At 43.3% G+C, this 12,689-nt stretch overlaps 1 long non-coding RNA gene across 2 annotated transcripts in view; it reads right to left on the bottom strand.

Moving 5' to 3' along the window:
• LOC102156048 overlaps positions 1 to 12,689 on the bottom strand; it is a 64,700-nt gene that overhangs the window by 6,976 nt on the left and 45,035 nt on the right. The window contains exons 4-5 of one of the 2 annotated variants that reach the window (XR_005379295.1): positions 10,605 to 10,799; positions 2,974 to 3,033 (exon numbers count right to left, since the gene is read on the bottom strand). This is a non-coding gene — a long non-coding RNA (uncharacterized LOC102156048). The remainder of the gene's footprint in view (positions 1 to 2,973; positions 3,034 to 10,604; positions 10,800 to 12,689) is intronic. The other variant, XR_005379294.1, reaches the window with a different exon arrangement.

Raw genomic sequence — 12,689 nt, 5'->3', positions numbered from 1 at the left:
CCCTTGTATCATCAGGTATTTATCTGTAACTCAAAAATCCAAGAGGCTTTGGAAACCGAACATGTTTCCTAAGTCTGGAGCCAACACTCGCTTGACAGCAAAACCCCATCCTCACCTCACAGGAGGTTATTTATGGTGCTCATTTTATCCCCCTTAGTGGGAATGTTTATGGGTTTCACTGAAGAATTTCTTAGTAGGTTTGATTATAAGGTGCCACCTGAGCCCCCCCTAGGGGTATCATGTGGTGTGTGCTATATGTACTCTATAACCTATCTCAAATCCAAAACCCCTGAGGCCCAAAAGACGGCTAGCCCCAGGCAGTTTGGATAACGGATGTAGACCTGCACTGGCCAAGAGTAGAGATAACCTAGAAATCTGCTCACGGGGGACTTATAACCATGTTGGTATGCATCCCCACACTGGAATAGCAGTAACAATAGCAAGATCACAGCAAAACTTTCAGACAGGACCCGTCATTACCCGTCATTTTGCAGATTAGAATACCGAGGCTCAGTGAGGACAGGTCACTTTCTCATGGAAGATGACCCTGATGTAGAAAGAATAAGGTGGTGCTGGCAAAGAATAAGGAGATACCGCCAAACTGCACAGTTGATTTAAAAAAAAAAAAAGGCAAGTTGTCTGACAATAGTGTAAATCCATCACGTATGTGTGTGCACATAATCTATACATATACAATATATGACGTTCGAGAGCAGTTTTATGTGTCAGTTTGGCCAGGCTACACTACCTCGTTATTCAAAACCAAATCTGGCAGCAATATAGGTGCTATTGTGAAGGCATTTGCTTGTTTCATTTTCTCTTTTCTCTATGTATCCATAATAAAATAAGGGCTCTGAGAATAATTTCTTTTGTCTTTTAGTAGTAGAACTCTTTTTTGTTTGTTTGTTGCTCCAAATTTAATCTAATGTGGAATTCCTGTGTTGACCTTTGTTTTTCAAGATGGCTCTCCCCATTTCGCGTCCTTTGGGGAGCCTATCAATCAAGAGACCCTCTCCCTCCCTAGTGCCAGGCTGGCAGGTGTCCCGAGCTCAGCCTGTTTCTATGAAGGTATTTTGTAGATGTCACTGATGTGTCATATGTGATTATGTGATAATCAGTTGATTTTAAGTAAAAGGGATTATCCTACATAGTCCTGACTCAATTAACAGAAAGGCTTCCAGAAGAGAACTGAGGTTTCCCAGAAGAAGAAATTCTACCCATGGACCGCAGTTTCAGCTCCTTCTGGAGAGTTCCAGCCTACTCTTTCCAATGGCCCACTCTAAGGAGTTCAGACTCACCTAGCCAGTCCCCACAATCATATGACCAGTTCCTTGCAATAAAGCTCTTCTTTGTAGATCTCCCACTGGCTGTTTCTCTGGATGAACCCTGACAGATACTCTGTGTAACCGAACATTTTCTTGCGTAACTCCACTCCTCCCACCAGTGGGTATATCCTGCCTTTGTCTGTTCTCACTACCACCCTGTGTGTGAGGTGGGTACTATCATCAGTCCCACTTTCCAGAGGAGGAAGCTGAGTCTCAGAGACATTAAGCAATTTCCCCAAGCACACACAAAGACACCTATGACTCTCCTCTGCCTGACTTCAACGTGTGTGCTCTTTAACCGCCAATTCACCAGCTCAGAAACATCTCCCTAGACAAAACAGGGAGGAAAAAAGAGGGGTTTTGACTGCCCCCTCCAAGTAGGTGATTTGTAGACAAGCTGAGAACAAGGCAGATGACCAGGGCTTGTATTTCAAGGTGGGGGCAGTAGCTACCTTCATCAACTAGCTTTGTCTCCTGCCTGCCCCGTCCTTCAGTCTCCAAAGAGGGCCACACTAGTGGCCATGTGTCCAAAATTGTAAAACTGACCCCTCTCCCCCAACAGGCAGCAGCAATGCCAAAACAAATGAATTGGCAAAACAAATTGAATTGTTCCACACACCACACAGCACCAGCCACTGATGGATTAATGAAGGGCCAGAAGCCCTTGTATGGGAGAATGAAAGCTGGATAAGAATCCGGGACACCTGGCTTCTAGCCTGATCCAACACAAAGACTTGTGTGACCTTGGTCATGTCACCAAACCTCTCGGAGGCCAAGATTGGGAGAAAGCAAGAACCAAACACGTTTATCCTATTAATTCTTAAGACGATACCACCTCCATCTCACAAATGAACTGGGCTGGAGGTCACATGACTTGTTCTCTTCATTCAACCAGGAATTGGCAAAGCTGAAATGCAAACCTCAATCCACTGACTCCAGAGCCCAACTTTACAGGGCCCCTTTGCAATTCCATGGGCCCCAGAGGAGCTTCAAGGCAGCAGGAATTCTGGGCATATGTGAGCCAGCTTGGCTCATTTCCCTCTGAGTGGAGGGTTTATTGATCTTATTGCAGCTACAGAGATCTTATTGCAGCTACAGAATGGTCCACAGTTGGGGAATTACTAAACAAGAAAGCACAGCAGCCTCTGATTTATGAGATGCACGAAGTGTACCAGGCAAGCCAATCAACTGGCAGACATTTGCATATTAATAAAACCTCATAAATAATGCAGAATATGACAAGCAGAGTTGATGTTTGCCACGGGACAGCAAGTCCTGGCCCTTCTGAGCAGGGGATCTCAAATTTGAGTGTGGGAATCGCCCATAGAGCTTATTACAATGACACCTTCAGAGTGTCTATTCAGACAACTTAGGGTAACACTCAAAAAGTCACCTTTCAAACCAGTTTCCAGGTGGTGCTGGTGCTGCTGCTGGTCCAAGAACCACATTTTGGGAATCACTATTCTAACTTGCTGCCGCTGACCCCACCTTCCCTCTGCATCTGGAAGAGACTGGCCTCCACCTCCCAACCCCGAGATGCCAAGTGGAATCCTAGATCTGCTACCCACTAGCTGAATGACTCCAGGCAAGTTCTTTAAGTCTTTGGTCCTTAGTCTCTTTGTCTGTAAAATGGGACAACAGTACTCACCTCAAGGAGCTTCTGTGAGAAATGAAGAAGAGGTACAGAAAGTGCTGGCTGGCCCAGGGCCTAGAAGGTAATAAGAATTAAAAAAAAAAAAAAAAAAAAAAAAAAGGACAGCTTTTACAAAGGAAATGTCTGGCCATGACTCAGTATTTTGATTATTATATTACTGTTTTAAGTTTTTTGAGAAAATAATTTTAGACATACAAAACAGTTGCAAAAACAGCACCTACAATTCCTGTGTACTTGGCAGACACCAAGTGCTCAAAACTAATTCAAGGACAGGTCAGCATCATGCACATCTTCATAAGATGTGCTGAGAAGTATATAATGTCATTCCATGATATTTCCCCCAAACGTACAACAATTTGAATCTAATCACAAGAAAACAACAGACAAATCTACACAGAGAGACATTTTATAAAGCAACTGGCCTGAAGTCTTCCAAAATATCAAGGTCATGAAAGACAAGGAAAAAACTGAGAAACTGTACCAGGCTGAAAGAGCCCAAAGAAGCATCAGGAAAGTAATACTATACATAGGGATGCCTGGGTGGCTTTCTTAGTGAAGCACCCAACTCTTGATCTCAGCTCAAGTTTTGATCTCAGGGTTGTGAGTTCAAGCCTCATGTTGGGCTCTGTGCTGGGTGTAGAGCCTACTCCAAAAAAAAAAAAAAAGGAAAGTAATACTGTACATATGTGTATATTTACTTATACACGTATAACCTGAGAGAGAAAGCCTATATGGGAAAATATTAACCTTTGGGGATTTTGGATAGAAGAGCATGTGGAATTTGTCACAAAACATAGTGATGACAAGTTGCCATGGACCTGAAGTTACTATAGAGTGAATCCCGAGGTCAAGAAAAGCCAGATGCATGGGAATGCATGGGTAATGCTGAGTGCTGCTCTCATGTCTTTATGGTTCTTTTTTTTTTAAGATCTATTTATTTTAGAAGGAGAGAGAGCAGGGAGGGAGCAGCAGAGGGAGAGGAGAGAGACAATTTACGCAGACTCCCTCCCTGCTGAGCACAGAGCCCAACGTGGGGCTCGATCTCACAACCTTGAGATCATGACCTAAGCTGAAATCAAGAGCTAGAGGCTTAACTGACCAACCCACCCAGGCACCCCTCATGTCTTTATGGTTCTTATACATGGGCTATTGTCTCATGGTAGTGTCAGCTCAGCCATATCAGCGACAGCATCTATGCATCTAACACAGCCCCAGGTAGACAGCAAATACTCACTGAAGGCAATTCAATTAAACTGGTATTTATAGAGCAGGTGCTCCCCTGGGTGCTAGGTGAACAATGGTGCTGAGGACAGACACTGCACCCCTGTGTGCCACCCATGGGCTAGAGGGGACATTCTTCAATTGATAACCTATCTCTGATCACTCTGTTTAGACTGTGGTCACTCCAGTAACCAGAGAATTGGAGGGTGGAGTATGTCACTGTTTTCTAAGATTTAAAGGTCCTTTTGATTGGGTGTGTGGAGGAAGAGACATAACACATTGACAGTCGGATAGATGAAAGGCAGAAGTGTATGTTATTACATCACCAAACAGGGAGAGGCCATTATACAGGGCCATGTGGGAAATTGCAACCCAGAGGCAGGGTAACAACAAGCTGGAGCTATAGGAGCTTACATGTAGCAAGGAGGGTTGAAGGTAGTTAGTTTCCAGACTCCCTATGGGTTGTCTGATATAAATAATTTTGTGGGCTCTGGGGCATAGAGTCTGTCGTTAGTTGTCTGGTACCTGGTTCTGGCATGATTGGTGCAGGTGCATGGTGACCCCAGGGCATGAAGTCCAATAAGGCAACTGGTTGGAGTGTGAATTTAATTATCTGCTCACAAGGTGAGATGTTACTCTGAGAGTATCACAGAGCCTGAAGGAGTAGCCATGCCCTATCTCCATTCCTTCCTTGCCATGAAGCACTTGCTATGAGTGGATTTCAATCTCTTTCTCTCTCTCTTTCTGTCTGTGCCTCTCTCCCTCCCTCCCTTTCTCTCTCCCGCCTCACTCCAATCAACACCTAATGAACACTTGCCATCAAAAGGAGAAAAAGAAGAAGGAGAGAGAGCAGGGGGGAGCAGCAGCATCTAGGTACTACTCCTTTGAAGAAACACCAAGATATGGTGGCTGAGCCACACCTCCCACTACAAAAACTTAAAGATGGAGGATAGTTCCTCTCCAACTGGCACATACCTACATCAGGACTGAGGCACTTAGCTTGGCTGATCATTCGGCCTTGCCTGGTTTTGAATCTTGGGAGAGAGGCACAACTGTCCCAAGCGGCAGTTGGGTCAAGAGCCCATTGGTTGCATTGTGTATCCACGGTATTTGTCCCATGTGTGCCCCCCCCCCAAACACATCATCTCCATGGCTGATCTTTGGCTGCTTTGTCTCCTTGTCTGGACCTGCAACCTTTCCACCAATTCAGGGAGCAACCCAATGTCCTTCCAATAAATTTTTTTTTCTTGTTTAAGGTAACAAAAGTCAACTTCTGTCTTGCAATCAAGATGCATAGCTTTCCCACACAAAGAGTTGAATTTCTGGAGGTTAAATATATAGGGTAACTCCAGTAAAAGCCATGGAGGAACCCCTCCCTCAGGGTGTTGGGAAGTCCAGGGTGAAGTTTTCTCCACTTTGCCTTTTCTTTTCCCATAGCAACACTTGTTCATGAGCCCCATGAGCCATCTATTTTCCAGCTGTTAATAATTTTTGAAAACCTTTATGATTACTTAATTATGCCAAGCACTATCATAGTTGATCCTCATTATTCATAGATTCTGTATTTGAGAATTTGCCTACTTGTTAAAATGTATTTGTAAAAAAAAATGTATTTGTAACCCCAAAATCAATATTTGCAGTGCTTCTGTGGGCATGCATGGAGTAGCAAAAAATTTAAGTCACCCAACATGCATGTTCCCAGTTGAGTTGAACAAGGTGACAGTCCGCCTTCTTGTTTCAGTTCTCATGCCATAAACAAGTATCCTTTACACAGTCTGTTTACTGTGACGTTTTTGCATTGTGCTTTTTGTTGGTGTTTTTGCTGTTCTAAATGGCAAAAAGTGTAGTGTTGAAGTGCTGTGCCGGGTGACTCAGTGCAAGAAGGCTGGGATGTACCGCAGGAAGAAAACACATGTGTTGGACAAGCATCATTCAGGTGTGACTTATAGTGTTGTTGGCCATGAGTCCAATGTGAATGAAATCACCAGCATACATTAAATAAGGTATCATTAAACAGAAACACACATAAAAGGTTATGTCCTAATTGATTGATGAAAATGTTGTGACCAGGGGCTTGCAGGAACCTAATCCTGTATTTCCCCCAGGAGCAATGGTTCAGTGTCTGAGTGTTCATAATGACTTACAGAACATAACTACTGCGAAGTACATGAGAACATATGTTTGAGAAAACTTGGAATGCACAATTCTGACCTTCCAGAAGAAATTGAGAAATTTGCACACAGTTTAGTGCTTTATAAGACACCAAGGGAAATGTGAAGAGGAAGCCCCAGGCTATAGATCAGCACCATCAAAGAGGAGACTAAGAAGAGCTGAAGCCCCTTGAGTCCCTGGGATATCTGAGCCCCTAAAGAAAGCTCCACCCAGAGGATACATTTGCCACAAACATAAATACAAGGAGCCACTGACATTAGGGGTCTTGATCTGTTTTAAGAGCAGCCTCCAAACCAAATATCCATCTGTTCTTTATGGTCCCAATGATCCCTAACATTATCCATACTGCCAGGTTTGTGTCGTGGAGCTCTCTAGGGGGAAGATCATTTCCAATTTTCTCCAGATGCTCCCAACTTTTTCCTCTGCTGCTGTAATACCACACAGATGCCCATTTCCTACCCGCCTGCTATGTCATCTGCTCTAAAACCCCTAGCAATGGAGTCTTCCTGCCAACATCAAGAATTATTTCTGACCCACACCCAAAACACCACATCTTCTTCTAAGCTCTAGTTCATCCAATTTTTGTTGGTTGGATCAGGACTGGGATTAAACATCTGGCTCCACCCATTAATAGCTGTGTGATCTGAATGAAGACATTTACCTTCTCTTGGCCTCCATTCCTCATCTACAAATTGAGATGGCACTAGAGCAGATACTTTATAAAGTCATTGCCAGTCCAGTTCTATAACTTGTCTTTTTCCATAGATCATAGATGTTACTTAAATACTGTTGCAGATGGACTGTAAATATTGCCCTTCTGTCGAGGACAGAAACTTTGAGTAGGGCTGGAAAAAAGAGATAACATGACTGCTGACATATTTCATGCCTTCAAAACATTTCTTTGGCTGATGGATTGGCCCACTACACAGAAAACTGCAAACAACAAGCCCTCTTTAAGTCTGCTAGTTAGGATGTGGAATGCAAAAGAAGAGGGGAATCATCTAGAATACAAAAGTCCTCTTAGCTTGGAAGGCATGGATCAGTTTAGAGCTCCTTGAAATGAAGAGAATGCAGGCTAATTCAGTTCAATTAATGCTTAATGTTTTATTTTGTGAGCAAATCACTTGTATCAACTAATAAATGACATAGATCTCCAACTTGAAGTTTTCAAGATCCCAGGATTGATATCACCTTCTGCCAGATTTTGTGACTCAAAAATACCAAATCCCAATAATCCAGGACCAAGCAAAGATTGATGAGTGAATGAGATAGGTCTCATTCCAATTTTGTGATGAGTCCTCTGTTTCCCAGTAACGTATAACCTCCTTGTTTTTGCCTCTTTGATCTCTCAATTCCCATCACACTTCAAAGTAGTATGAAGCCCACCTATATCTAGAGGAGGAGAAGGTCTACGACATGTGGGCAAGCTCTGGAGTCAGACTCCTGATGGGTTTGAGTCCCATCTCTCCTCATCCACTCTGTGGCCTTAGCCATTTTAAGAAACTTTCTAAAGCCTCAGTTTTCTCATCTGTAAAATGAAAATAAGAGAAGTCCTTCTCCCCCTAGGGTGTAGAATGGTGTTTCTCAACTGCACCTGAGTCATTTGGGGATCTTGCTAAACATGAAGATTCTGGTTCAATAAGGCCAGATATATAAGAGTTGTAACTTCTGATATGTAAGAGTTATATCGTAAGAGACTAACCATGCCACAAATAACAACTATAAACTCTGAGAAAAATACAAAGAGCAATTACCTTAGGTCTCTAGAGAGTGGGGGGGGGTGGGGGTGGGAAAGCAGGTAGATTTCAGAGGGAAGTCAAATCTTGGGAAAAGGGTGATAGCCTTGGAGGAGTTTCTCATCTTTGCTACAAGGGCAGGTCAGAGCTGTGGTCCAGTGCAGGGCAGCTAAAACACTCATAGAAATCTTGACAACTTTCCAACCTGAGGAACCAGCAGATACAGCACAAAGCAACCATAGTCATAAGGAAGGATAATCCTAGAATGGAGAAATCAGAGAAGGGGGACTCCAAGTTCTGAGCATAGGCTCAGTCCAAATCTCTAGCTGACCCCTAGACCATGCATGTACAAGAGAAACAGAAAGCAGCCTATAGCTAAATATTAAAGACCTCAACTGAGATTTTTAACTGCTGCCCACACAGGTAAGACAGTTTGTAGTGTAACATGTTTAATTACCTGCTAAAACAAAAACAGCAACACTCTTTGAAGCAGTAATAGAAGTCATAAACTCTATGACAAAACATTCACAATATGCAGGATAAAATCCAAAATGATTCGACATACAGAGAATCAGGAAGATGTGACCCATTTTCAATGAAAGAGACAGTCAATAAAAATCAGCTCTGAGATGACCCACATGTTGAAACTACATGACAAGAATTTGAAGCAATTATTATAAATATATACTCTTGTATAAAGAAAAATCTGCTCATAATGAATGAAGAGATGAAGGATGGGGAAATCTGAGCAGAAATGTAGAAAATATGAGAAAGAACCAAAAGGAAATTTAAAAACTGGAATACATGAAAAAGAGTCAGTGAATTTGAAGATCGATAAATGGAAATTATCCATTTTTTTCTTTTTTAAAAAATATTTTATTTATTTATTTGAGAGGGAGAGAGCGCGCACACATGAGCAGGGGGAGGGAGAAGCAAACTCCCAGCTGAGCAGGGAGCCTGCCATGGGGCTCAATTCCAGGACCCTGGATCATGACCTGAGCCTAAGGCAGACACTTAACCAACTAAGCCGCCCAAGTACCCTAAAATTATCCATTCTTAAAAAGGGGGGTAAGATACAAAGAAAATGAATAGAGCTTCAGAGGCCTGTGGAACAATATGAAAAGATCTAAAATAAGAGGAACTGGAATCTCAGAAGGAAAAGAGAGATTAAGGCAGAAAAAATATATATAATTTGACAAAATAATGTCCCAAATCTTCCCAAATAGATGATTCAGTAGAGCTATAGAAAGAGCTGAGATTCCCTCTTTCTAACAGAAAATTTCTCCTAGTTGATACTGATGGTCTTCCCTTTGAGTGGACAGGGTCTAAAGCTGCACTATCTAATAGAATGTTCTACGATGATGAGAATATTCTACTTCTTCACTGTCCAATGTGGTAGCCACTAGCCACATGTGGCTATTGAAAACTTGAAATGTGACTAGTGTAATTGCACAACTTAATTTTAATTTTAGTTAATATAATCCTAAATTTAAAAGCCACCTGTGGCTCGGGATCATGCCTGCTTTTCCCCTAACAGCAGGGGCCGGGGCACTGCTTCTCATGGCCCACAAGTCCTTCTACCACCTGGCATAGTTTTTTTTCAGTCTCTTCTACCATTTTCATCTGGTATGTGTTCTGCTTACAATGTTAGCCTCCTTGGAAGGAGCTGGGACCACCCACTATATATACTCCTTGTACTTTAAATGACTCTTTAGCCCTGCTGCTGAAATGGCCTGAGGTTTTTATTCTTTGCTCAAAGATTTGTGAAACATGACCACGCTCAGGCTTTGGGGAGCACTCCAGTTCCATCTCTGCCGTGCTCTTGTCAGGTCTCACACCCACTCAGCCTGCATGCTCATGAGGATCAAGCGTGAATGGATGTGAATGTCTATTAGCTTTGTGGGAGGAGAGAATATCATCATAATCAAGCCATTTCTGTACAACATTGGAGCGACAACTGCTGGGAGTGCCTCTAATTGGCATGTTCCCACTCCAGCTGGAAAGAGTGTAGAAGGAAGGAGGGAATGCAGAGTAGCCATATTACCCTTCCCCTAGAATGAGAATGGGAAGCTACTTTCTGGTTCTAAGTAAGCTGAAAGCAGAGAAGAGCCTGCCGGAGCCCTGGACCAGGCTTCATAAGACTGCCCTGTAAAATCTGTGGGACCTCAGGCAAGTTCCTTCACTTCTATGAGTCTCAATTTCTTTCATGGTCAGTGAAGGTAATAACAATACCTATCACACAGAGATGTTTTGAGGCTTTAAATATGGCAATGGGTGTAGTCCCAAAGAGAAAAGTCAACATGAGCATCCCCGCCATCCTACAGAATGATTTTTAAAGCTCCTTTGATCAGAAATATCTCCCTGTCTCAGTACCTAAAATGTTACCACTAAATGCCCTGGTTTAAGGCTACAGAGGACAATCACCCTCACCGAGGGCCCTAGCCACAGAATTGCCTAGTCTAAGGCTTCTCAAACTTTAAAGCATGCGCAGGTTACCTGGGGATCGTGTTAAAATGCAGATTTGGGTTTACAGGCCTGAGGGGGGGCCGGAGATTCTGAATTTCTGACAATTTCAGATGCTGCTGTTGCACAGACCGTCCTTCAGGGAGAGAGGACTGAGAGATTTTGCTGTGTATCATAAATCCCGTTTCCCCCATGAGGTTATCTTGTTCATAGTGATGCACCAAAGATCTAAATATTCAGATAAAAAATTGGAAATGCTGAATAATATTAATAATAACATCGGCCACAACTAACATTTATTGAGGGCTTATTCTGTACCGGGCATCACGCCAAGTGCTTTATAGTCCCTGGCCGCTTTAATCCTAATGGCATCCTTATAAAGGATGTTCTATTATTAACCTGACTTTATAGACAAAGAAGCTATACCTTGGGGAGTTTAAGACATTTGCCCAAAAGCACACAGCTAGTGAAAGGAAGATCCGGGATTTGAACCCTAGGCTGTCTCAGAGCTCTATATGCAAACACCACTGTGAAGGACTTCCAAAGGACCATGACAAGGCTTTTCCCCTAGAATCTTCATATTACTATGTGCAGGCTACCCAGTAGCCTAAAGTGCTAACCCATAACCTGTCAGGGGTTTCATTCCTGGCTGCACACTAGAATTACTTGAAGAGACTTTTAAACATATCAATGCCCCAAGTCCACCACAGACCAATTAAATTGGAATCTCTCAGGGAGGGACCCCAGATCTCAGTATTTTAAAGCACCCCAAAGCATTTCCAATTCGCAGCCAAGGAAGATCATCATTGGCTTATAGCCTGAGCTCTAACTGCTAAGGGGGAAGGTACAAAGGGCCAAAGGACCCAGCAGAGAAGAAGCCAACATGAGAGAGGTATGATGAGGCCAAAAAAGCAGTTGCCAACCCAGCTTGATTCCAGAAGCCACTCTCCCGGGTTCATCAACATCATCATTGTAAAATCCCAACATCTCTTTATTATCCGTGCATAATGGAGCCTGACGAGGATAAAGATGGGGATGGGGATAATGGAGGGAAGGTGGGAAGAGGCTTGCTATGGGTGCATAATTATTGTCACTAAATGTCTAATGTTAAAAATCCTCTTCCTGCATCTCATCAAGATGTTTAAGAAACAAAAGGAGAGGGGAAGTCCTAGGTGACAGCTGCAGTCATGTTTCCCACGACTGTACCTGGGCAGAAGTCTAGGAAACCAGCACTCCTAGGTGGGGTGCTGAGCATTCAGGGAAGGATTCAAAGGGCCTTAGTTGCAGGAGTGGGAGATGGGACAGAGACCCTTAGAGTCTGTGTATTATAATGTGATCATTCTGCAGATGGGGAGAACCAGCAATCACTATCCAAGCTCCTAAAATAGCTGCCCTAGACCCCCAGGGCATCCTGCCCATCCCCAGGAAGGCCTCTATGGTGGACCTCTGCTGCATTTTGCCCAGCTAGCACCTTTCTTCTTCATCTGCTACAGCATCTTCATTTACTTTTTAAGGTTTTATTTATTTATTTTGAGAGAGAGAGAGAGAGAGAGAGAGTGGGTGGAGGGGAGAGGCAGAGGAAGAGAAAGAATCTCAAGCAGACTCCACAGGTAGCATGGAACCCAACTAGGGCCTTAATCTCATCACCCTGGGATCATGACCTGAACTGAAATTAAGAGCCAGACACTTAACCAACTGAGCCACCCAGGCACCCCTCCATCTTCATTTTGATGCAGGGATCTCTTCCTGCCCCTGCCCCCATCCATAGTCCTTTGGGAGCTGTACATCAAAGTGCTCTATCTTCTTTTGGTTGAGGGTCAGGCATGTGACCCAAGTCTGGACCAGTCAGCTCTCTCCTAGAGATCTGAATCTTAAGCAGAGTGAAGGCACATGGGAAGAAAGTGGAGCTGATAGATCATCACCACCAAGCCCTGGATTGGTTTCTTTTTTTTTTTTTTTTTCCTGGATTGGTTTCTAATGCTGCTTGGATCCCCTGAATGCCAAAGCGCACTCTTTCTCTCACATTCTCTTTCTCTAAATATATGTATATTTAGATATAAATATATACATATATGTATATGAGTGTGTGTGCGCTCGAGTGGGGAGAGGAGCATAGGG

Source organism: Canis lupus, chromosome 26, assembly GCF_011100685.1.
Source record: "Canis lupus familiaris isolate Mischka breed German Shepherd chromosome 26, alternate assembly UU_Cfam_GSD_1.0, whole genome shotgun sequence".
Classification (NCBI taxonomy): Eukaryota; Metazoa; Chordata; class Mammalia; order Carnivora; family Canidae; genus Canis; species Canis lupus.
The sequence above is the reverse complement of the archived record's forward strand: the minus strand, read 5'-3'. Positions and strand labels throughout refer to the sequence as shown.